The sequence below is a fragment of the Pan paniscus genome, chromosome 9, assembly GCF_029289425.2.
Source record: "Pan paniscus chromosome 9, NHGRI_mPanPan1-v2.0_pri, whole genome shotgun sequence".
In the NCBI taxonomy this organism is placed as follows: domain Eukaryota; kingdom Metazoa; phylum Chordata; class Mammalia; order Primates; family Hominidae; genus Pan; species Pan paniscus.
This window is the reverse complement of record NC_073258.2, coordinates 20,518,024-20,544,646: the sequence shown is the minus strand read 5'-3', so window position 1 is coordinate 20,544,646 and position 26,623 is coordinate 20,518,024. Positions and strand designations below refer to the sequence as shown.

The following is a 26,623-nucleotide window of genomic DNA, read 5'->3' as shown; positions in this document are numbered from 1 at the left end:
TAGAAACTGGTATCTTGGACTCTGGTTTCTTTCTTTCTTTCTTTCTTTTTTTTTTGAGACAGAGTCTTTCTCTGTAGCCCAGGCTGGAGTGCAGTGGCACGATCTCAGCTCACTGCAAACTCTGCCTCCCGGGTTCAAGCAATTATCACACCTCAGCCTCTGGAGTAGCTGGGACCAGAGGTGCGCACCACCATGCCCGGCTAATTTTTGTGTTTTTAGTAGAGACGGGGTTTCGCCATGTTGGCCAGGCTGGTGTCAAACTCCTGGCCTCAAGTGATCTGCTGCCTTGGCCTCCCAAAGTGCTGGGATTACAGGCCTGAGCCCCTCTGCCTGGCCGACTCTGATTTATCTCTTATCAACACCTGTGCCTCCCCTGACTCAATTTTTAATTTGTCCCGCTCATTTTACCTAAGGAATGACTCTCCTGTTGGTTTTCCTTATCTTTATTCTCATTGGCTTTTTTTTTTTTTTTTTTTTTTGACAGTCTCCCTCTGTCAAGCAGGCTGGAGTGCAATGGTGTGATCTCGGCTCACTCAACCTCCGCCTCCCGGGTTCAGGTGATTCTCTCACCTCACCCTCCCGAGCAGCTGGGATTACAGGCATGGGCCACCACACCTGGCTAATTTTTGTGTTTTTAGTAGAGATGGGGTTTCACCATGTTGGCCGGGCTGGTCTAACTCATGGCCTCAGCTGGCCAAAGTTCTGAGAATATAGGCCTGAGCCACTGCACCTGGCCGGCATCTCGCTGGCTTTTAGTTCAGATAAAATTCTACTTCCTGTCCTAAAGGGGAAGTGAGATATGTAGATAGACAACATAGTTTAGTAAGAGCCTCAACAGAAGCACACACTGGTGGCAATCCAAATTTTGCTGGGGTATGGGAAGTCAGCAAATAGTAATTAGAACAGCTGCCATTGTTAATTGCAATTGCAAGACTGTGCCCTACAGTTTAAATAATTTATCTGATTTAAGCTGCAGAGAAGGCTTTGATGTTCTCAGCTGGATAAACTGAGGTTTAGAGAGGTTTGTGTTTAGGACCTTCTCCAAGGTCACACATGTAACAGGTGCAGAGCCAGGACTGCAGGCTGGTTTGTCTGACTTCAGAACCTGTGATACACTGAACAAGGCCAAGAGGTTCAGCAGTGGAGACCCCTTTCTTCTTCGTGGATCTCCAGCACTTGGTTTAAATGGCCAGGTGAGCCCTTATGCTTGGGGAAATGTCTGACTTGTTTGAGAACAGGCACCATATCTTGTTCATCACTGCATGCTTAATGCCTAGCAGGGTCCAGGCACTCAGTAGTTGCTTTCTGAATTAGATTATCCCATTGAAAACCTACACTTCAACCCACATTACTCTTCACTCTTGCACATTGTCTTCTTCCTCTTAATAAGTCAAACTTGTTGAAAGTATTGCCCATCTACACACCTTCTGATTCTTCACTTCTGATCATATGTTAACCCACTCCAGCCTGGTCTCTGTCCCCACAACTTCAGCAAAATACCTTTGTCACCACTGACCTCCATGCTGCCAAAAACAATGAACATCTCTCTTTTCTCATATCAGTAGCCCTGTGAGCAACATTCAACGCAGTTGCCTTCCCCTTCCTTCCTGATATATTTGGTCTCTTGGCTTCATAATACTACTCTTTCCTTCATCAGCTCTAAGTAGCATAATATTACCCTCTACCTCAATTCTCCTTTATTTCCTTAGCTGGGACTTTTTTTATCTCCCCAAACTCTGTGTTCTTCAGACTTGGCTCTGGGCCCCCATTCTTTATTTCTCTATGCTCTCTTTCACAAGTCTAAATAGTACTTATATGTGGATGGCTTTTAAAATTATATCTCCCCCTGCAAACCTCATTTCTGAGCTCCATGCTTGTATTTCCAACTGGCTACTTGACATATCTACATAGCTGGCTTCCAGATATCTCAAACTTAACGTGTCCCAAAATGAACTCGAGTTTTCCCGTCAGAACTCTTCACACTCCAGGTTTCTCCATTTCAGTTAATGACATGGCCATTCTCTCTGTTCCTCACACCAGTTAGGGGAATGTGTTGATGCTTCCCTTCACTTTACCCCCACATTCAATCCGCTGGATGTGAACTTCCAAAGTTCATCTCTAATCCATTGACTTCCTCTCATTTACACCCTCATGCTCCTGGCTACATCATTTCTCATCTGGGGTACTGCGGTAGCCATCTAACTAGTCTCCCCATTTTATTTTATTTATTTATTTATTTATTTTTGAGATGAAGTCTCGCTCTGTTGCCAGGCTTGAGTGCAGTGGCACAATCTCGGCTCACTGCAACCTCCGCCTCCTGGGTTCAAGCGATTCTTGTGCCTCAGCCTCCTAAGTAGCTGGGACTACAGGCGCCTGCCACCACGCCCAGCTAATTTTTGTACTTTTAGTAAAGACGGGGTTTCACCATGTGGGCCAGGATGGTCTCAGTCTCCTGACCTCGTGATCCACTGCCTCGGCCTCCCAAAGTGCTGGGATTACAGGCGTGAGCCACCGCGGCTGGCCAATTATTTAGATTATTAAAGGTCACTGCAGTCCTGTTTCAAGCTCCAATATCGTGTCTGTTTTAAAGCATCCTGCTCCGCTATTGTTGGCTAGATTGTAGTGGGAGTGCTGGGAGGGGTGATGGTTAGAGACTCTTTCCCTGCTCCTCTGGCACCAGCACCTTAGAGAAGGGTGGGGATAGTCTAGTTCTGAGATGTCTTTCTATCATACTTCTCAGCCTCAGGATTGGGAAAGGGGAGAGATGTAAAGGAGGGGGTAATCATTTTGGCCTCACCCTGGTTTGATGTGCTTCTAACTGATGCTGATATATATTCTCTACTGATGTGGAGGTCTCTACTGAGATGGTGGTCAGGGTTCTTCCTGATGTGAAATCCAGCTCCCTCAGATATGGGGGTGGAACTGCCCAGAGAAGAACAGCTGTATCTACGACTGGTCCTCAAAGTGGTCCTTGTTCCAAGCCCCCTCTCTGGGTAAGGTTTACCTTACCTGGCCCAGCCACTGCTTTTTCCCTAACCTCAGTGGTTTTCTCAATAGACCCACCAGAATGGCTGAGGATCTCTTCTCTTCCTGCCCAGGGGTGCAGAGATCAGAGTTGGGTAAGAAGTCACCCCATCTTCTTTTTAGGCATATTCCACCAATACCTCTTCAAGCTCTGCTGGCCTGGGCTACTCCATCCTTCAGAAATCCCCAGATGAGAAGCAGGCACCAGAATGTTCACACATGGTGAGCTCTCTCAGGAACTCACCACACTTCCGTCTGCTTTGATGGGGGCACCAGAATGAGCTGGCAGTTTTTGCAGCTCAGTATGCACCCAGCTGGGAAGGCATTTTTCTTTTCTTTGTATTTATTCATTTTTAATGTTTTAAAAATTCAACTTTTATTTTAGAGACAGTGGGTACATGTACAGGTTGGTCTACATATATTGAACCCAGGTAGTAAGCATGGTATCCAAAAGGTAGTTTTTCAACCCACTCTCCCCTCCCTCCTCCTCCTAGTAGTCTGCAGTATCTATTGTTCCCGTGTTTATGTCCATGTGTGCTCAATGTTTAGCTCCCACATATACATGAGAACATGTGGTATTTGGTTTTCAGTTCTTGTGTTAATTCACTTAGGATTATGGCTTCCAGCTGCATCCATGTTGCTACAAAGGACATAATTTCATTATTTTTTATGGCTGTGTAGTATTCCATGGCATGTATGTACCACATTTTCTTTATCCAGCCCACCCCTCATGGGCACCTAGGTTGATTCCATGTCTTTACTATTGTGAATAGTGTGGCAATGAACATATGAGTATGTATATCTTTTTGGCATAATGATCTATTTTCCTTTGGGTATACACTTAGCAATGGGATTGTTGGGTCTAATGGCAGCTCTGTTTTGAGTTCTTTGAGAAATCTCCAAACTGCTTTCCACAGTGGCTGAACTAATTTACATCCCCACCAACAGTGTATAAATGTCCCCTTTTCTCTGCAGCCTCATCAGCATCTGTTGCTTTTTGACTTTTTATTTTTATTTTATGTATTTGTTTACTTTTACTGAGACAGGGTCTCACTCTGTCATCCAAGCTGAAGTGCAGCGGTGCAATCACAGCTCACTGCAGCCTCAAACTCCCAGGCTCAGGTGATCCTCCCACCTCAGCCTCCTGAGTAGCTGGGACTATAAGCATATGCCACTGCACTTTGCTACTTTTTTGTATTTTTTTTTTTCCAGAGATGGGATTTTGCTATGTTGCCCAGGCTGGTTTTGAACTCCTGGGCTCAAGTGATCTGCCAGCCTTGGCTTCTCAAAGTGCTGGGATTATAGGCATGAGCCATCACGCCTGGCCTGACTTTTTAATAATTGCCTCTGGCTGGTGTGAGATAGTATCTCATTGTGGTTTTCATTTGCATTTCTCTGATGATTAGTGATGTGGAGCATTTTTTTGGTATGTTCATTGGTCACTTGTATGTCTTTTTTTGAGAAGTATCTGTTCATGTCCTTTGCCTGTTTGTTTTTTGCTTGTTGATTTGTTTAAGTTATTTATAGGTTCTGGATATTAGATCTTTGTTGGATGCATAGTTCGTGCATATTTTCTCCCATTCTGTATATTGTCTGTTTACTTTGTTGATAGTTTCAAAGAAAATGAAATACCTGGGAATATAGCTAACCAAGGAGGTGAACAATCTCTGCAAGGAGAACTGCAAAACACTACTGAAAGAAATGAGAGACGACACAAATAAATGGAAAAACATTCCATGTTCATGGATTAGAAGAATCAATATTGTTAATATGGCCATACTGCCCAAAGCAATGTACAGATTCAATGGCATTCCTCTCAAACTACCAATGTTATTCTTCGCAGAATTAGAAAAAGCTATTCTAAAATTCATATGGAAGAAAAAAAAAAGAGCCAAAATAGTCAAAACAATCCTAGGCAAAAAGAACAAAAGCTGGAGGCATCACATTACCCAACTTCAAACTATACTATAAGGCTGCAGTAACCAAAACAGCATGGTACTGGTACAAAAACAAACACATAAACCAAAGGAGCAGATTAGAAAACTCAAAAATAAAGCTGCACACCTATAACCATGTGATCGTCAACAAGGCTGACAAAAACAAGCAATGGGGAAAAGACTTCCTATTCAATAAATGGTGCTGGAATAACTGGCTAGCCATATGCAGAAGATTGAAACTAGCCCCTTACTTTTCACCATATACAAAAATTAACAAGATGAATTAAAGAGGTCAGGCATGGTGGTTCATGCCTGTAATCCCAGCACTTTAGAAGGTGGGCAGATTTCTTGAGCTCAGGAGTTCAGCCTGGGCAACATGGCCAAACCCGTTTCTACTGAAAATACAAAAAGGTAACTGGGTGTGGTGGTGCATGCCTGTAGTCCCAGCTACTCAAGAGGCTGAGGCAGAAGAATTGCTTGTACCTGGGAGGCAGAAGTTGCAGTGAGCCGAGATCAAGCTACTGCACTCCAGCCTGGGCGATGGGGTGAGACTCTGTCTCAAAAAAAAAAAAAAAAAAAAAAAAAAAAGATGGAGTAAAGAAGTAAAGATTTAAATATAAGACTCATACAATAAAATTCCTAGAAGAAAACCCAGGAAATACCCTTCTTGACATTGGCCTTGGCAAAGAATTTTTGGCAGAGTCCCCAAAGACAATTGCAACAAAAACAAAAATTGACAGGTGGGATCTAATTAAACTAAAGAGCTTCTACACAGTGTTCTTCTTTTCCTCTCTGAATCCCAAATCTATATGAAGAAATCACCAGTCTCCACAAACACTGTACTCCCCACGGACTGACAACCGTGCTCTCTCCCCCATTCCTTTCCTCAGTCTTCTCCTTATATGGACTGGAGGGTGCAATGGGGATGAGGAGGTGGTTGGTTGCTGAAGGCCTACACTGCTACCTCTTCATAAGCCTTGGGGGCTTATGAGATCTGGCTCTACTTCTTGGATGTTCTCTCTACAATGTGGGGTACTTGGAGCTTCTTTGGTCTCAGCTGTGGTCAGAGGGAAAAAAAAATATTACTCAACAGCTTGTTTTCCAAACTTAGGTCAAAAGCAGCCATCTTGCAATCCTCTAACTTACTAGGTTCACTTTTTACAATCTCTAATTATGGGAAAAAATCCAGGTCCATTCTCAGAGAACAGTATGCTTTATTTCAAACCACATTGTTTAAAACATATTTGCAAAAACTCTAGCCGATGACCTACTTGTACCTTTTGTGAAATGGCTGAGGGAATTTATAGTAACTCTAGGCTGGGCTCTATGGGCCTTGTTCCTGCATGATCTGACCTGCAGCAAGTGTGCAATGCACTGTGATCTTTGTTTACTCCTGTTTAGGGTTGGACTTAGTACTGTCCAAATAGTACCATGCTTCTCTTTAACACAAAGTCCTCAATCTATTTACCTTTCTGGTAAAGATGCTTGCGAAATTCACTCATCCATTTATTTATTTATTTATTTAACATGTATTTAATGAACTCCTAGTATTGGCAGGAACTCTTCTAGACCCTGGGAATACAGTAGGGAATAAGGCAGAGAAGACTAGTGCTCTCATGCAGCTGATGTTTCACTGGAAGAGTTATTATCAAGCTAGTTGATGTAATTGAATTACATTATGTTGTACATGTATTTGTATATATGCTATACTGCTGCCAAGTTTAGGTTGCAGCTATATAGCATTTGGTTAATAATCCCAACACTTAATCCTATCAGACCAGATTTGAATTTCAGCTTTGTCATTGACTCTGTGGTAGCTAAGGGCATGACATGAAAACATGCCTATGTTAAATTGCCAAATGAAAACGTGGACTATAAAATGGTAGATATTGTATCACTTGGTGTTTATGTATTCATATATCTATAAACACTTAGAAAATAGATTAGAGACCAAGTATGAAGATTCTACAGTGGTTCTCCTTACCCCTCCCCCAGTCTTGGCTGATGAAATTAGTATTGCTTTTTATTTTTATCCTTATACTTATTTTGTATTTTTCAAGTTTCCATCAGTGAACATGTCCACTCAGCTAAGACTCGTTCAGCTGACCTATGTCACGGGCACCTTCCCAGGTACTGAATATCCATAGTGAAAAACCCAACTACACTGTTCCTGTCCTGATTGGGATTCCAGTGTTCAGACAAGGACAAATAACAAATATTTTATTTATAATATAGTTTAGAGTTTATAACCCTCTCTCTTTTTCTTTCTCTCTTTCTTTCTCTCTCCTTCTATGGACTAGAGGGTGCGATGAGAATGAGGAAGTGGTTGGTTGCTGAAGCCAATTCTGTACACAAACACAACACATATACAACACACACACACAATACACATATACACCACACACACACCACATACATACACCACACAGACACACACACCACACACAACACACATACACAGACCACACACACATACCACACACATACACCACTCACATACACACACACACCCCCCACACACCCCATATACTCCATACACACAGCACATACACACACCACACACCCCCAACACCCCCTCACACACACACACCACACACACACCACACACACACCACACACATACACACCACACACATACACCACATATACCACACACACACTCTCCACACACAACACGCACACCCCCCACACACACCACACACATATACACACACACACCACACAGCAATACATATGCAAACACATAGGTACACATAATGCATACAAATTAATAAAGATTGCAATGAAATATGCTCCATATTCCAATAATCCTTACTCTGACCTTTTTCCCCAGTGTGATTCGTTTCTTCTCAGGCCTGCTTATCCATCAGGATTAACCAATGGAATTTAGGCAGTTGACCTTGAGAACTAGAGGCCCTACAAATTTCTGGTGAAAGAAGTTTCTTCAAGATAAGGAAGAGAAAATGTTCCATTTTCTCCTGTAGCTGCTAGATCAGCAGTTAGGATAATAAAAGCTGTACTTACAAAAGTTCTTTCTTTTTTTTTGAGATGGAGGTCTCAATCTGTCACCCAGGCTGGAGTGCAGTGGTATGCCTGCAACCTCCACCTCCCGGGCTCAAGCAATCTTCCCACCTCAGCCTCTTGAGTAGCTGGGACCACAGGCATGTGCCACCATGCCCAGCTAGTTTTTTTTTTTTTTTTTTTTGTATTTTTGGTAGAGGTGGGTTTTGCCATGTTGCCCAGGCTGGTCTCAAACTCCTGAGCTCAAGCAATCCACCTGCCTCAGCCTCCCAAATTGCTGGGATTACAGGTGTGAGCCACCACGCCTGGACACAAAAGTTATTCCTAACAGGAATTTTGTAAAACAACAGCGGCAACAACAACAACAACAAAAAACACCTCAGAGATTGTTACTATGTCCTGTGAAACCCTATAATATCTTATTTAATATTTAGACTTTAATCTATACCTTTGAAACAAAATCATTATTTTGATGGAATCTACTAGACTAGAAAAAAAATGATGTTGGATTGTGCCAAGTTTTGGCAAGGATGTAGAGCTATAGAAATCCTCCTGTACTGCTAGAGCATGTAGATGGGTTATCATCCTGGAGAGCAGTGTGACACTTGGAAGTAAAAGAAAGACATATGGACTAACAATATCACTCTGTTGATATACATGATGATGGCAATGGTGGCCTGCCTGGTGTGGGCACTGCCAAGATGCTGGCAGCAGCAAGGAAGGCGCAACTGGGCTGTGGGCTCTGCAGAGCCAGAGAGAGCCAGGAGCAGACAGGAGCCTTGCCCTCCCAGGTGTGGCTGCACCTGCCCAAGCTGTGGCTGTGGACCTGGGCATCCCTGTCTTCCCCTGTGCTCTTGGGGGCTGGGAGCAGGCAGGAGCCCCACTCTCCCAGGTGTGGCTGCAGCTGCCCAAGACATGGCTGCGGACCTGGGCCTGCACTCTTGGCCCCCATCCCTGCAGGCTCGGAAGTGCCTACCACTGCTGCCTGGCCTCTCCCCACTCCCGGTGTTCACTCTGATCTCAGAGCAAAGTTGAGGTCAAGCCTGGGCACTGTCATCACCCGGCTGGGAGTGCACACACTTGGGGCAGTGCTGACATGCCAGCCCCCTGCTGCCTCAGCCCCCTCTGGACTTTGGGCATTGATGAGCACAGGAGGGAGGCAAAGGTGGCTGCTGAAGGCAGCTCAGTGATGGCCTGCAGGTGCCCCTCTGCACAAACAGCCTGGGCACCATGAACAGCGGCAGGAGGCAGACACATTCCTGGGCGGAAAGGCGCAGGTCCCTGGTGAAGCCCTACCTTCAAGCCAGGGACGGCTGGAAGCCTGGGGGCCAGGCTGCCAGTTCCATGGACCAGAATAAGAACTTATAGTGCCTTTTCCAGGCCTGTCCATGGCTACCCATGGGCCAATCAGCATGCACTTCCTTCCTTCTCAGCCCATAAAGATGCCAAGCTCAGCCAGACTCAGACACTCCACAGGACAACCAGCTGTGGAGAGGAGCTGCCCACTCCAAGGTCTTCTCTCTGCTAAAAGCTGGGAAGATGTTGGGACTACCAGCAGTAGGAAGGAGCTACCCAATTCAGATCTCTTCAACTTGATAGGATGACCTGCCTGTGGAGAGGAGCCACCCACTCCAGGGTCTCCTCTAAGATATTCTGTCACTCAATAAAGCTCTTATTCACCTTGCTCACTCTCCTCTTGTCTCTGTACCTCATTCTTCCCGGATGTGGGACAAGAACCCAGGACCCTCCAGACCCGCTGGATAGCAGGACTGAAAGAGCTGTAACACAAACTGGACTGAAACATCCCTCTTGTTCACCACATTGTGGGCAACATGAAGGAGAGAAGAGAGGAGAGAAGAGCATGACCCTTCGGGGAGCCCAGACCTAGGAGTTCCCCAAGCTAGGGCTGTGACACCCTCTTTGGGGTTCCGTGGTTCCTGGCATCTCCAAGCTTCCAGGTACCACCGTGTTCCCTGGCACCCTCAGTGGAAGCCATTTGCAGTACACCTGGTCCAGCCGAAGCCTCACAAGGAGCCCATGCTGGTGCCTGGAGCTGCCTGCCCCACTGCAGCCAGTAGGCCTGACTGTCCCCTCGCTCATTCATGCATCCCTTGCCACTCTGTGCCTGGTTTGCCCTTGGCAGGCATGACCTTGGGGCCAGTAGCACTAGCCAAGTGCAGCCTGCCAGGCAGAGTGAGTGGAATGAGCCCAGCAGGACTGAGCAAAACTTGGGCAAAGGCACCCCTGGCCACAGAGGTTTCCAGCAGGTGGAGTCTTTAGGTTTTTCCAAATATAAGATTGTATAATCTGCAAAAAAGGATGATTTGACTTCTTCCTTTCCAATTTGGATGCCCTTTATTTATTTCTCTTGTCTGATTGCTCTAGCTAGGACTTCCAGTATTGTGTTGAATGACAGCGGTGAAAATGGGCATCCTTGTTGTATTCCCCTTCTTAGAGGAAAGGCTTTCAGTTTTCCTCATTCAGTATGTTGCTACTTGTGAGTCTGTCATATATGGCTTTCATTATTTTGAGATATGTTCTTTCTCTATCCAGTTTATTCAGGGTTATTATCATGAAGGGATGTTGAATTTTCTCAAATGCTTTTTCAGCATCAATGGAAATTATCATATGGCTTTTATTCTTCATTCTGTTTATATGATGTATCACATTGGTTGATTTGCATATGTTGAACCATGGTTGATTTGCATATGTTGAACCATGGTTGATTTGCATATGTTGAACCATCTTTGCATCCCAGGGATAGATCCTACTTGGTCATAATGAATGATCTTTTTAACGTATTATTAAATTCAGTTTGCTAGTATTTTGTTGAGGATTTTTGCATCAATATTCATCAGAGATATTGGCCTGTAGTTTTATTTTTTTGACATGTCTTTGTCTGGTTTTGGTATCAGGGTAATACTGGCCTCATAGAATGTGTTTGAAAGTATTTCCTCCTCCTCCTCTATATTTTGGAATATTTTGAGTAGGATTGGTGTTAGTTCTTCTTTAAATGTTAGAATTCAGCAGAGAAGCCACCAAGTCCCAGGCTTTTGTTTACTGGGGGACTTTTTATTACGGTTTTGATCTTATGACTTGCTATTGTTTTTGTTCAGGTTTTGGATTTCTCCCTGGTTCAATATTGGTAGGTTATGTATGAGTCTAGGAATTTGTCCATTTCTTCTAGATTTTCAAATTTATTGGCATATAGTTGCTCATGATAGCCACTAATGATCTTTTGAGTTTCTGCAGTGTCAGTTATAATGTCTCCTTTTTCATTTCTGATTTTATTTATTTGGATATTCTATGTTTTTTTTTAGTTAGTCTAGTTACTCTGGCTAAAGGTTTGCCAGTTTTGTTTAACTTTTCAAAAAACCAACTTTTTGTTTCATTGATTTTTGTATTCTTTTCTTCGCTTCAATTTCTTTTATTTCTGTTCTGATCGTTACTATTTGTTTTCTGCTACCAATTTTGGTCTTGGGTTTCCTCTTGTTTTTGTAGTTCTTTAAGATGCATTGTTAGATTGTCTATTTGAAGTTTTTATTCTTTTTTGATTAGGCACTTGTACCTATAAACTTCTCTCTTAGTACTGCTTTTGCCGTATCTGATAGGTTTTGGTATGTTGTGTTTCCATTATCATTTGTTTCAAGACATTTTTCAATTTCCTTCTTAATTTCTTCATTGACCCACTGGTCATTCAGAAACATATTGTTTAATTTTTTTGCATTTGTACAGTTTCCAAAATTTTTCTTGTTATTAATTTCTAGTTTTATTCCATTGTGGATAGAGAAGGTGCTTGATATGAGTTCAATTTTTTGAATGTTTTAAGACTTGTTCTGTGACCTAACATATGGCCTATCCTTGAGAATAATTCATGTGCTGAGGAAAAGAATGTGCATTCTGCAGCTGTTGGATAAAATGTTTTGTAAATATCTATTAGATCATTTGATCTATAGTGGAGATTAAGTCCAATTTTTTGTGTGATTGATTTTCTGTCTGGAAGATCTGTCCATTGCTGAAAGTGGGGCATTGAAGTCTCCACCTATTATTGTATTGCAGTCTATCTCTCTTGTTAGCTATGATATTTGTTTTATATATCTGGGTGCTCCAGCATTGGGTGCATATATATTTACAATTGTTATATCCCTTGCCGAATTGACTCCTTTATCATTATATAGTGACCTTCTTTGTTTCTTTTTATGGTTTTTGTTTTGAAATCCATTTTGTCTCATATAAATATAGCAACTCCTGCTCTTTTTTGGCTTTCATTGGCAAGGAATATCTTTTTCCATTCCTTTATTTTTAGTCTATGTGTGTCTTTATAGGTGAAGCATGTTTCTTGTAGGCAACAAATCAATGGGTCTTGTTTTTTTTAATCCATTCAGCCACTCTATATCTTCTTATTGGAGAATTTAGTCCATTTACATCAATGTTATTATTGATAAAGAAGGAGTTACTTCAGCCAATTTTTTTTGTTTTCTGTTTTGTGAACTTCTCTTCCTTCTTTCTTTCCTTCTTGTCTTCCTTTAGTTAAGGTGATTTTCTGTGGTGATATGGTTTGTTTCTTGCTTTTTATTTTTTTGTATATTTATTGTATTTTTTTTGGTTTGAGGTTACCATGAGGCTTGCAAATACTATCTTGTAACCCATTGCTCTAAGCCAGTAAGAACTTAACACTGTTTGCATGAACAACAACAACAACAACAAAACAAATAAGCAAAGAGAAAACTAATAAGAACTTTACATCTTAACTACATCCCCCGACTTTTAAACTTTTTGTCGTTTCTACTTATATCTTATCGTTTCTACTTATATCTTATGTACCATCTATGAGTTGTAGCTATTATTTTTGATTGGTCCAGTGTTTAGTCTTTCTACTTAGGATAAAAGCTGTTTACACACCACAGTTACTATGTTATGATATTCTGTGTTTTTCGGTGTACTTACTATTACCAGTGAGTTTTGTACTTTCAGATGATTACTTATTGCTCATTAACATCCTTTTCTTTTTGATTGAAGTATTCCCTTTAGCATTTATTGTAGGACAGGACTAGTGTTGATGAAATCTCTCAGCTTTAGTGTGTCTGGGAAAATCTTTATTTCTCCTTCATGTCTGAAAGATATTTTTGCCAGACTTACTATTCTAGGGTAAAAATTTTCTCCCTTCAGCACTTTAAGTATGTTATGCCCCCTCTCCTAGCCTGTAAGGTTTCACTGACATGTCTGTTGCCATATGTATTGGAACTCCATTGTATGTTGTTTATTTTCTCTTGCTGCTTTTAGGATCCTTTCTTTATCATTTAAAAGTTTTATTATTATTATTGTCATTTTTTGAGACAGGGTCTCACTCTGTCACCCAGGCTGGAGTGCAGTGGCGCAGGCTCAACCTTCTAGGATCAAGTAAACTTCCCACCTCAGACCCCTGATAGCTGGGACTACAGGCACGTGAAAACATACCTGGCTAATTTTTTGTATTATTGCAGAGACAGGCTGGTCTCAAACCCCTGGATTCAAGTGATTCATTTGCATCTGTCCCACAAAGTGCTGGGATTACAGATATGAGCTACTGTGCCTGGACAGAAGTTTGATTATTAAGTGCCTTGAGGTAGTGTTCTTTGAGTTAATTCTGCCTGGTGTTCTATAACCTTCTAGTAGTTGGATATTAATATTTTTCTCTAGGTTTGGGAAGTTCTCTGTTATTATCCCTTTGAATAAACTTTCTACCCCATCTCTTTCTGTACCTCCTCTTTAAGGCCAATAACTCTTGGATTTGCCTTTCTGAGACTGTTTTCTAGATCCTGTAGGTGTGCTTCATTGGTTTTTATTCCTTATTCTCTTGCTTTTTTGATTATTATTATTATTTTTTCAGACAGAGTATCACTCTGTTGCCCAGGCTTGCTGCAACCTCTGCTTCCTGGGCTCTAGTGATTCTTGTGCCTCAGCCTTCCAAATAGCTGGAACTACAGGTGCACATCACCACACCCAGCTAATTTTTGTATTTTTAGTAGAGATGGGGTTTTGCCATATTGCCCAGACTGGTTTCAAACTCCTGGCCTCAACCAATCCACCCACCTCAGCCTCCCAAAGTGCTGGGATTATAGGCATGAGCCACTGCACCCAGCCTGTTGAGTATTTTCAAATAAGCTGTCTTCAAGCTCACTAATTCTTTCTTCTGCTTCATCAGTTCTGCTATTAAAAGACTCTGATACATTCTTCAGCATGCCAATTGCATTTTTCAGCTCCAGAATTTCTGTTTAATTCTTTTTAATTATTTCAGTATCTTTGTTAAATTTATCTGATAGAATTATAAATTTATTCTCTGTGTTATTTTGAATTTCTTTGAGTTTCCTTAATGCAGCTATTTTGAATTTGCTGTCTGAAAAGTCACATATCTCTATTTATCCAGGATAGGTCTCTGGTGCCTTATTTAGTTCATTTGATGAGGTCATGTTTTGCTAAATTGTGTTGATGCTAATAGATGTTCTTCAGTGTCTGGGCACTGAAGAGCTAAAGTATTTATTGTAGTGTTCTGTCTGGGATTTTTTGTACTCAACTTTCTTGGGAAGCCTTTCCAGATATCTGGACAGATTTGAGTATTTTGATCTAAACTGTATGTGTTTTAGGAGGCATCCCAAGACCAGTAAAGCTGTGGTTCTTGCAGACTTGTAGAGGTACTGCCTTGATGGTTTTGGACAATATTCAGGATAATTCTCTGGATTACCAAGCAGAGACTCTTGTTCTCTTCTCTTACTTCTCCCAAACAAATTGAGTCTGTCTCTCTGTTCTAAGCCACCTAAAGTTGGGGGTGGAGTGACACAAGCACCCCTGTGGCCACAACCACTGTGACTGGTCTGGGTCAGACCTGAAGCCAGCACAGCACAAGGTCTTGCCGAAGGTCTGCTATAACCACTCTCTGGCTACTGCCTATGTTCAGTCAAGGCCCTGGGGCTCTACAATCAGCAGGTGGCAAAGCCAGTCAGGCCTGTGTCCTTCCCTTCAGGGTGGTGAGTATCCTCAGGTTCCAGGTGGGTCTAGAGGTGCCAACCAGGATTCAGGGACCAGAGTCCAAAACCTTAGAAATTTACCTGTTTTCTATTGTACTACAGCTAGGGTGGCACTCAAACCACAAGATGCAGTTGTTCCCACTCTTCCCTCCCCTTTTTAAAGGCAAAGAAGCCTCACCCCGTGGCCACTACCACCACAGGCTTATGGGTAGTACCACCAGACTAATACCAATGTTCCCTTAAAGCCCAAGGGCTCTTTAGTCAGTTTGTGGTGAATGTTGTGTGGCTTAAAAGTCACCCTTCAGAGCAGTGGGGTCTCCTCTGTCCAAGGGCAGGTCCAGAAATGCCAAGAGCCACGTCCTGGAATTGGGCACCCCAACAGCCTGCTTGGTGCTCTACCCCATGTGGCGCTGGTGGCACCTAAAGTGCAAGGTGAAGCCTCCTTTACTTTTTCCTCTGATTTTCTCAAGCAGAAGGAGTTTCACTCCATCGCCACCACTGCTGGTAATGTGCTGAGTGTCACCTGAAGCAGCAAGTCCTGAGGCTCACTCAAGGCCCTCAATATAGTACCTGGGTATTGCTGCTGGTTATTCAGGGCCCAAGGGCTCTTCAGTTAGTGGGTGATCCATGGCGCCAGGACTGGGTTTTTCTTTTCAAAGCTGTGGGTTCCCTTCAGGCCAGGGTGTATCTGGAAATGTTATCCAGGAGCCAGTGCCTTGTGACTCTGACTAGTGCCCTATTTTTCTGTGGCTGGGTGGGTATTCAAGATGGAAGACAAAGTTCTCCCCACTCTTCCCTCTCCTCTCCTTAAGTGGAAGGCTGAATTCTCTTTTGGAACCACAAACTGTGCAGCCTGGGCTTAGGGGAGGGTGATACCAGCACTCCCTTAGCACCCCAGCTGGTGTCTCAGTAATTTGTCTGCCCCTACGTGCCGTCCTTGCCCAGTCCACTGTGTCTGGGCCTGATTCAGCACTAGGACTCATCTAAGAGTTGCAGTCTGTATTCATCAGAGTTTTCTTTCTTTCTTTTTTTTTTTTGACTTGAAAAACAAACTTTATTCCAAATTATCCAAAAAAAGTGTTAACTCTGGAACATTTAACAGATTTCATTTAAACTCATATGGTCATAAAACTCAAACTATCAAACAAAAATAGCAGTGTGTGCTTAACCACTTTTAATAATGAACCTTTAAGAGGAAACATTTAGAGACACCCACAAAATTTGGGAGCCACTAGGCAACATATATTTAATATTAAACAAAGACAGCATTAAAAACTAAAAATCCTCAAATTTCAAGAGAATGCCTGTTCAAGTCTTTGATATGCATTTGCACATGATAAAAGAAATATTTTAATTTAAAAGAAACCAAGTCTGAGTGCTTACCCTTTCTTCAAATGTAATCTCCTGTTCTCCCTTCATATTATGACTGCATACCCCTCACTCTACTTCATCTACACTGAACCAGTGTTAGTTCAACATGATTGTCTTCACTCAAAGCCCTCTAGATCCTATTTCATATATCCCATCGACCACCATTATTTCCTTACATGTTTGCACAGCCGTATACTGAGTATTACATTGTAACTGGGCTTGGGAATTTCAGGTACCCAAAGGTAATGATATACACACATGTTTCTGTTTTATTGCACAGTTCACAATATAGCCGGTGATTACACAGCCAAACATGTTAAGATGAATATTGACTATTTAGACAAAAACATCGATTTTGTCCCCAACCACAAATGAAACAAGAAAGACACAGATATTCGCCACCATATAAAGGTTGTGTTTACTCTGTGTTGCAGTCCTGAGGGATCATATCACTCTAAGTGTGTTAAATCCAGAATCCATAACATTTCTGATGGCATCAGACATGAAGTATAGGACACAAGACCATAAATGTCCTGCTCTCATGAGCCATTTGTGCCACATATGTAACAGAAAGGGCACTTTTAAAGCTTTTCAGATATTCAATCATGTTTGCCTTTTCAAGTTTTTTTTTTGAGATGGAGTCTTGCTCTGTCGCCCAGGCTAGAGTACGGTGGCACCATCTCAGCTCACTGCAACTTCCGCCTTCTGGGTTCAAGCGATTCTCCTGCCTCAGTCTCCTCAGTAGCTGGGATCACAGGCATGTGCCACCATGCCCTGCTAATTTCTTATATAATAGAGATGGGGTTTCACCATGTTGGCCAGGCTGGTCTTGAACTCCTGACCTCAAATGATGTGCCCGTCTCGGCCTCCCAAAATTCTGGGATTACAGGCATGAGCCACTGTGCCCAGCCTGCCTTTTCAAAATTATTACCACACCAGTTCACACTGAAGGTAAAAGCAATAGCTAGAATCTCTTATTAACAACACATTTTGACTTCAAGTTCAGACAAAGCTGTTGGTTACAAGTTCTGCTGAATTTTTGTCAAATTTAAGAAGTCTATAGGACAACACAAAACCATCCCTGGTAATATATTTGCAGTCTGGTCTTCAAAAGCTGTAAAAACTGACAAAGAAATAAAAAAAATTAAGTTGAAACCTTTAAAAATATTTATTTATTTATTTTTTGAGATGGAGTCTTGCTGTGTCGCCCAGGCTGGAGTGCAGTGGCATGATCTCGGCTCACTGCAAGTTCCGCCTCCTGGGTTCACGCCATTCTCCTGCCTCAGCCTCCTGAGTAGCTGGGACTACAGGCACCCGCCACCACGCCTGGTTAAATTTTTGTATTTTTAGTGGAGACGGGGTTTCACCGTGTTAGCCAGGATGGTCTTGATCTCCTGACCTTGTGATCCGCCCGCCTCGGCCTCCCAAAGTTCTGGGATTACAGATGTGAGCCACCGTGCCCAGCCTAAAAATATTTATTAATAATTGTTTTTAAATGCCGCTTATTTGAGACAGCAGAAACCAAAGCATTTTCCTTAGAATTCTCACTTAGCTTATATTTCACAAAAGTGCTTCAGATTTCTACCACCTATATGGAGTGTAAAGACAAAAGGAAGCCCAACAAAATCAAAGGCCCAGTGGTGTTTATTCCCAAGGCCAAGGCGTAACCCCAGGCTAACCCACATGCCCTGTGCTGAGTAGCTGGACACACCTGTGAAGTGCACACATGAATGAGGGGATCAGGCACCAAGGTGCTTTTATTCATTCATTTCTCAAACTCAACTCCCTTCAAATCCTGACTCTATTTAATAGGCCAAAGGATGCTATTCATATTTATTTCATATTTATTTGGTGCCAAATTATTATTATTTTTAAATCCTTACATCTGCACCTTGAAAGTAAACTGCAATATCCAGCACAGCATTGTCAGACAGAGCTGCTGTATGGCTATTAAGTTCATTACTGCCTGGCTAATACTTAATATGCTTCATTCTTTATAGCTGGAAGAAGGATGTTCACTGTATTTAACCAGCCATACAGCATTTAGAGGTAAACAGCTTTTACGGACTATTTGCCCAGAAACTTTAAGTAAACTACCAAGTTGAGGCCCTGATTTTATTTTGGTCAGTATGTACACATATTCACATGCAATTACCCAGAAAGAAGAAAAACTGATTAACAAGAAACCTACCATCATGTCAGATGCTGGAAGTCAATCTTTAACTACATAATATTTACAGAAAGGGTTTTAAGATTCAGAATCCACTTTTCCAGTCTGTCTCTTACATTTCATTAGTCAATTAGAAGTGGCACATGAGTCATTTTGCTTTATCTGAAAAAAATATTTTCACATTTTCCAATTCCTTTGACAAAGAAGTTTTCATCTGTTGAGGGATGAGAATGCTATTTGGCTATTACCTACTTTTAGAATTCAAACTACCCCTTGAAATGTCTTTATTTAGATCATATGCTCTCAAATTGTCTTATTGTTTTACTGACACAATGGTAAAACTGGGTTCCCAAAATGTCAAAACTCTAATAGAGTCTCTATTTCCAAGAGTAAAATAAAAGACAGCCAACACTGTGCGGTGAAAACTATCCTGAGCCCTTTTCCCCCCTCTACAATATTTAGAAACCCAGGGTGGGGGGAAGTGGGATTGCATTAATAAACTTCTGAAACAAAATGTTATGGAAATGTTTATTTTTTAAAAGGAGAGTTTTAAGAGAACAGGATGCTTGAATATGACCAACTCCTACTCAGGGGGAAAAATAACCACAGTCCTTTGTTGAGATGGCACCAATAATTCAAAGAAACCAAGCTAAACAGAATTTTATCTATACACAATTAATATGAAAACTTGTTGGAACACCTATTACAAAATTTAAGTCCCTTCATCTTTTGACAATGAAATAAGTGCAATTAACATAAGGATATTTTGGAAGGGTTGAAGGCCACAGTCAGAATCAAACAGAAAACTTTCAAACCCACAGAGCAAAATGAGAACTTTCATAGCTCCTTGATCTACCGTATCTGAATAGAAATAGGATAACGACTATCCAATAGGTGCTTAGTTTCAAAACTAATACAAGCAATTTATCAAGAAAAGCCTATACCTAATAAGCTGTTTTTCTTCTCTGTTCTGCCTCTTTGTCATATGCTTGAGCTTAATGAAGACTACCCTCTGCAGCTGCCCCTGGGGGCAGAGAAGCAAGCAATGGAGTAACAAAGGAAGCCTGAGGAGCCCCTGGCCCCTGAGGACCTTCTCTCTGGCCAGTCACAGCCGTTTATGTCTCAATGCAGAAGATTTCAAGACTGGTTTGAGAAAAAGAATCTTATCTTGGGGATTAGGTTCCCTGTCAAAGGCCATCAGATGGACAGCTATTTACCAGGCAATTAGCCTAAGTATCTTAGGTAATGATAAAAAACAAAACAAAACACAAAAAAACCCTTATATTTTCCTATTGGAACCTTTTATTCTATTTTGTTGATGCTTAAGGAAAACAGCTTTGCCCATAACTCACTGTGGCCTGGAGTTATGACACCAACTTGTATTTGGCCAATTAAGGAAGAGGCCAAACTGCATTCTTCTTAGAAGGTCTATTCAGTTGATAAGTGGCACTTAACTGATGTTTTTTTTCATATAACCTTTGCATTGATTATGCTCCAAGAGATAAGGGACAGATGGTAATTCAGATGAGAACCTCTGAAAAGATTTATCAGTTTTCTGTCCCGTTCCAGCCAGATTTTTTGGAAAACCTTGGGGAAAGACTGAAATTCCCCACCAATCTGAGACTGTATGCGAGTTTTTACAACATTAATTGGAAAAAACAGGAATCCCAACATGGCACCCAATAGACCTCCACCGATAAAATCATTGACCAAATGAGCATTGTGAGTCGTCGCGGTAGGCAGATGCTCCTTAATGTGACCTCGAAGGCCGAAAAAAAAAAAGACATTGCTGAGTCCATTCTGGAAAAGAATGGGCACCAACCCTCGATAATACTCTCCAATTCCATGACATTTCAGTGCCTTGAAAGCCTGATAAATGTTGGCAAATTTGTCATGGTGCTTGTGGTCTTGAAGCAATATCTGAAGTGAAAATTGCTTCCGTTGTCCCTGCAAGCACTGCTGCCACGCCACAGGTTGCAAACTCTGGAGCACTGACATGCTTGTGGAGAAGGCAGGATAAATCCTCATACAGACCAAACGTAAGTGCAAGTGTAGTTGTCTTCTGCATCAATCGGGGAAAGATTCCACGATACAAGTTTCGAAATCCATCCCTTCTCAACTCAAGTATTGCATCCCCCGTTTTGATGCCATACAGCTGTCGTGGAAAGAGGACCTTCTGAATGGGAAATGTGATTGCGACGTTGTTGAAGGCTGCACAGCAGCCACACAAGTAATGCTTCATTTCACTAAATCTGTAATATGAGGTGACATATCTTGTTTCGAAGATGTTAGTATTGGTGGTCTCTTTCCATGAGCTTCTGAATCCATCATGTTGCTTAAGTTCTTCTTTTTTCATGAAGGACTTTTTCTTTTTTCTTTTTTAAACCTGTAACACCATCCAAGCCTGGAGTTTAACAGAATGATAGCTTTTTGATAATATTCCCAATTTCTTCCATTGTTATTGTTCTGTTAGGTTCTCTCTTCTGGAGTCAATGTTGATAACTGGATTTCCGTTCTCCAGGCGTCCATTTCCCCAGTCTATGAAAAGCGGGGAGGGGGTTGGACAAGATCACTAAGCCCTGTTCCGTCTTTGACACTCCACAGTCAGCGGTCCCGAGGTGAGGAGGCCAGAAATCCCAGTCTCCCGGGAGGCAGGGGCACTTGCGCGGTGCCAGCCCTGCTCTCTCCGGAGCTCAGGCAGAGCCAGGCTCCTACCCGCCCCTGCGGTTCCTGCGCACCAGGGAGGTGCCTCCCCAGCCCGGGGCGCGACCGAATGAAGGCACAACCTCCTTCGCGGGAAAGGTCGCCCAGCAGCCGGACAAACACCCACCGCGGGAGAAAGAGCCGGGAACCGAAGAGACTCAACTGATTCCGCGCGCGCCGCCTGGGCGGGGCCCGCAGCGGCCAGGCTGGGGCAGCCGCCTCGCACGGAGGACTGGGGTGAGACTCCAGGGCGGCCCGCTGCCCCGACTGGCCCTTAGGCGCGTTTCACCTCTCTCCAACCACATGCGAGGGGAGCCCGGTCCTTCCCCACGCCCGCCCCGCACTCACCCATCCTAGTTAGGGTTTTCTAGAAGGACAGTACTAATAAGATAGATGTATACATAAAGGGGAGTTTCTTAAGATGATTGACTCACACTATCACAAAGTGAGGTCTCACAACAGGCCCGTCGCAAAATGAGGAGCAAAGAAGCCATTCTGAGTCCCAAATCCTCAAAAGTAGGGAAGCCAACAGTGTAGCCTTCAGTCTGCGGTGGAAGGTCCAAGAGTCTCAAAGCTGAAGAACATGGAGCCTGATGTTCGAGGGCAGGAAGCATCCAGCACGGGAGAAAGATGTAGGCCAGAAGACTAAGTCAGTCTAGTCCTTCCATGTTCCTCTGCCTGCTTTTATTCTGGCCATGCTGGCAGCCCATTAGATTGTGCCCACCCAGATTGAGGGTGGGTGTGCCTTTCCCAGTCCACTGACTCAAATGTTAATCTCCTTTGGCAACACCCTCACAGACACACCCAGGATCAATACTTTGCATCCTTCAATCCAATCAAGTTGACACTCAGTGTTAACCATCACACAGTCCTTATGGCCTTGACTGCCTTTCATATTTACTTAAAGAAACAGAGCAGTGTAGGTGGCAAGATTTGCAGGAACTCAAGTTCCACCCATTGGGCCTGTGATTCCTCTGTGGCTGGTCCTGGTTTAAACTCTCTCTGTGGGTGAGCATCATCTGAGTTTGGTCTGGTTTTCCTTTCTGCTCTAACAGGACGGTACTGAGTTCAATGGCTCATAATTGCTGTGTTCTCCCTCCCCCAGCACCCGATACTCCACAAACCATGCAGCTGCTGCTGGGCTGTGGGGGAGAGAGGGTGTCAGCAATTCAAGACTGTTTTTTCTACCTCTTCAGAGCCTTTCAGTGATACCAAGTTAATACCAGGCACTATGAGGGCTCACCTGATTTACGGTTCTTAAGAAGGTTTTTTTTTTGTGTGTGTGTATGTGTGTGTGTAGATGGTTGTTAAATTGGTGTCCTTGTTGGGGGAATGATGGGTGGAGCCTTCTATTCTGCCATTTTGCCCTGCCTCCCCTTTTTCATTTTTTGAAATAATTTGAGAAGAATTGGTGTTAGTTCTTCATTGTAAGTTTGGTAGAATGTGGCAGTGAAACCATTCAGCCTTGGGGCTTTTCTTTGTTGAGAGACTTTTTATCACTCATTTAATCTTGTTACTCATTATTGGCCTGTTGAGGTTTTTTATTTCTTCCTGATTCAACCTTGGTAGGTTGTATGTGTTTAGAAAATGATCCATTTCCTCTAGGCTTTCCAGTTTGTCAGTGTGCAGTTGTTCATAATAGTCTGATGATCTTTTTATTTAGATGTTATCAGTTGTAATATCTCTTTTTCATTTCTGATTTTATTTGGGACCTCTCTTTGTTTGGTTGGTATAGCTAGTAGTTTATTGATTTTATCTTTTTTTTTTTCTTTTTGAGACAAAGTTTTATTTCTGTCACCCAGGCTGGAGTCAGTGGTGCGATCTTGGCTCACTACAACCTCCACCTCCCGGGCTCAAGAGATCCTCCCACCTCAGCCTCCAAAGTAGCTGGGACTACAGGCATGCACCACTGTGCCCGGCTAATTTGTGCATTTTTTTTTTTGTAGAGACAGGGTTTCACTATGTTGCCCAGGCTGGTCTTGAACTCCTGAGGTCGTGATCCACCCACCTCAGCCTCCTGAAGTGCTGGGATTACGAGTGTGAGCCACCTTGCCCAGACTGAGTTTATCTTTCCAAAAAACCACTTTTTGTTTCATTGAACCTTTGTATATATTTTTTGTTTCTATTTTGTTTACTTCTGCTCTTATCTTTCTTCTTTCTACTAATTTTGGGCTTTGTTTGTTCCCACTTTTTTAGTTACTTGAGGTGTATCATTAGATTGTTTGTTGGAAATCTCTCAATTTTTTTGATGTAGATGTTTATTGCTATGGACTTTCCTCTTAGCATTACTTTTCCTGTATCCCATAGGTTTTGGTATGTTGTGTCTTGATTTTCATTTGCTTCAAGATTATTAAAAATTTCCTTCTTAATTACTTCATTGACTCAAAGGTTGTCGAGGATCATGTTGTTGATTTCCATGTTTGTCTAATTTTCAAATAATAAGAATTATTGATTTCTAGTTTTATTCCATTGTGGTCTGAGAAGATACTTGATATAATTTAGACTTTAAAAAAAATTGTTGAGACTTGTTTTGTGGCCTGTCATATGGTCTATCCCAAGGAATGTTCCTTGTACTGATGAGAAGAATGTGTAGTCTGTAGCTGTCATATGAAAAGTTCTATAAATTTGGTCTAAAGTGCAGTTTAAATCCACTGTTTCTTAGTTTATTTTCTGTCTAGATGATCTATCTAATAATTAGAGAGTGGGGTGTTGAAGTCCCCAACTTTTCTTGTATTGTAGTCTATCTTTCCCATTGGAGGTAATAATATTTGCTTTATATATCCATATACTCCAGTGTTGGGTGCATACATATTTAGAATTATTTTATCTTCTTGCTGAGTTGATCCTTTTATCATTATATAATAACCTTCTTTGTCTCATTTTACTATTTTTGACTTAAAGTCTGTTTTATCTAATAGTACAGCTACTCCTGCTTGCTTTGGTTTCCATTTATGTGAAATATTTTTTCCCACCCCTTTATTTTTAGTCTGTGTCTTTACAGGTAAAGTGAGTTCCTTGTAGGTGGTGGTATATGGTTTGGTCATTTTTTTATTTTTTATTTTTTATTTTATTTTATTTTATTTTTTGAGACGGAGTCTTGCTGTGTCCCCCAGGCTGGAGTGCAGCGGCGCAATCTCGTCTCACTGCAAGCTCCTCCTTCTGGGTTCATGCCATTCTCATGCTTCAGTTAGAGAGAGAGTGAGAAGCAAATCAAATAGGAAGCAAAAGAGAGATGAGTGAAAGCCAATTAGGAACAGATAGGAGAATCCTGGAGCCCTTTTCTACCTTACAAATGTAGCCATCACTCAGTCATCCAGAGGATTCAATAAATCAGGAGGCCTCTAAGTGGAAAGAGGATGCATTTTCTTCCGAGGGTGGAGAGAAGCATCAGGCGTGGATGCATCCACTATGAGCTCTCTTAGAGAGACAAACTCCCACAGCTTGGTTGGCCAGGAAAAGAAAAGGAGGGAAAACCAAGACTTCTGTTGCTCCCACGCAAGGTACTGAACAGTTTGTAAATGTATTATTAGGGTGTGATACATTTGTCTTCCTTATCAAAGCTGAACCTTCATAACTAAGTCGTACCTGTATATGTTCACTACTGTGTCCTCAACATTTAGCATGTGCTCTTTTAGGGCCTCTTTTTGTAATATTCTCAGTTAATACAGGAAGAGGCTTAAAGAGTACATTGGATTTTCCTGTTCACATCATGAATAGCATGGCCAATACCAGCCTCTGTCTCCTGGAGCCCTCTCTGAGGCTTTTCCACTGTCTTCTGCCCTATCAATCATTATTTCTTGGGGGAAACCCAAAAAATTGTCATGTGAACACAGAATCTGAGAGACTATTATGGTCTGTAGAGACTGCTAGTGTCTCCTGCTAACCATTCCTCTCCTCAGTCTCACTCGGCCGCCCAGGCTGGGGTGCAGTGGTGTGACCTCGTGTCACTGCAACCTCCACCTCCCAGGTTCAAGTGATTCTCCTGCCTCAGCCTCCTGAGTAGCTGGGATTACAGGCACCTGCCACCATGCCTGGCTAATTTTTGTATTTTTAGTGGAGACGGGGGTTTCACCATGTTGGCTAGGCTGGTCTGGAACTCCTGACCTCAGGTGATCCACCCGCCTTGACCTCCCAAAGTGCTGGGATTACAGGTGTGAGCCACTGTGCCTGGCCTGTCACATAGTATTTCTGAGAGTTATAAATCATGACAAGGATCCTATTTACCCCAACCCCTGCCTTGATGTGCATGACATCTTGTGATTAGGCACTAGACAATGGTAGGTGAGCAGATATGGTGTAACTGACTCTTGGATTAATGGAAGAAGTGTGGTCTCCCTCTCTCCTCTTCTTCTTCATCCCAGGCTGGAATGTTGATGTCGCTGGAAGCCTGCAGAATCACAAGGATGAGGGCACCTCTCTAGGGATTAGGGAGCAGCAACATGGAAGGGCTCCTGGTGTCTGATGCCTGGAACCTCCAGCTCAACCCAGGTCTAGTAAACTTTGTTACAGAAGTCATTGTTACTATGGGACTTTTCTAAAGCAGCCACACTTATACTCTGACCAATAAGCAAAAAGTTTTTTCTTTTTCAATTACATTCCATTTTCAGGGAATTTTTGATGAATATGGAAGATTATTTCATAAAAGTGACACTAGAGAAAGAAAGTGCAAACAGGAAAAAAAGTAACTGATGGAGATGTGATGAAAAAAATGGTTTAATAACATTTAGATAGAGAAAACCCCAGGAATAAAGGGAGGTTTGAGGGATCATCTCATTGGCCCTGGATATTTTTTCCCCACCCTTTTCCATTCTGTTTGACATCTGAAGAGGGATGCTTACCTCATCAGTGGTATTCTTTTCCTTCTGCTTTCTGGTTGAATTGAGCCACTGGGAGATCCCAGCAGGAGGAGAGTCATTTCGGATTTTCACTTCCTGGCTCTCTGCCTATGTGGCTGTGTGTTGGTGATGCAGGGCTCCTCCACCTGCCTGGTCGTCCTCTCCCGCCCCTACAGCTAGCTACAGGTAAAGCTATGATTTCAATGATAAATCCTTCTTCCCTGTCCCTTTAAACCTAGGAGAGGAAGCAGTGCTCCACTATTGCTGCTTAGGGTGCTGCCCCAGGCATTGTCTCTTTCCTTTAATTCTGCCCATCTTAGTAAATAGTTCCCTCATGAAACACTCCTCAATTATTTCAGTTAGGACTATTTGTTTCTTCCTGGACCTTTCCAAATATACAAAGGAGAATAACTTTGAAAAGCAAGTAATGCAATAAAACCTGGGTGTACAGCAGTTCAGCTCTGGGAAGTAATGCCTGTATGTTATCCTAGTCTTTAAATGAATGTAAGAGGCAGCTTCTTTCCATGAAAGCAGATTTGAATGGTTGGAATAAAGGGA

General features: G+C 42.4%; 1 pseudogene; it reads right to left on the bottom strand.

Moving 5' to 3' along the window:
- Window positions 1–19,994: 19,994 nt before the first annotated feature.
- Window positions 19,995–25,128, bottom strand: LOC129393433 (mitochondrial nicotinamide adenine dinucleotide transporter SLC25A51-like; annotated as a pseudogene).
- Window positions 25,129–26,623: the final 1,495 nt, after the last annotated feature.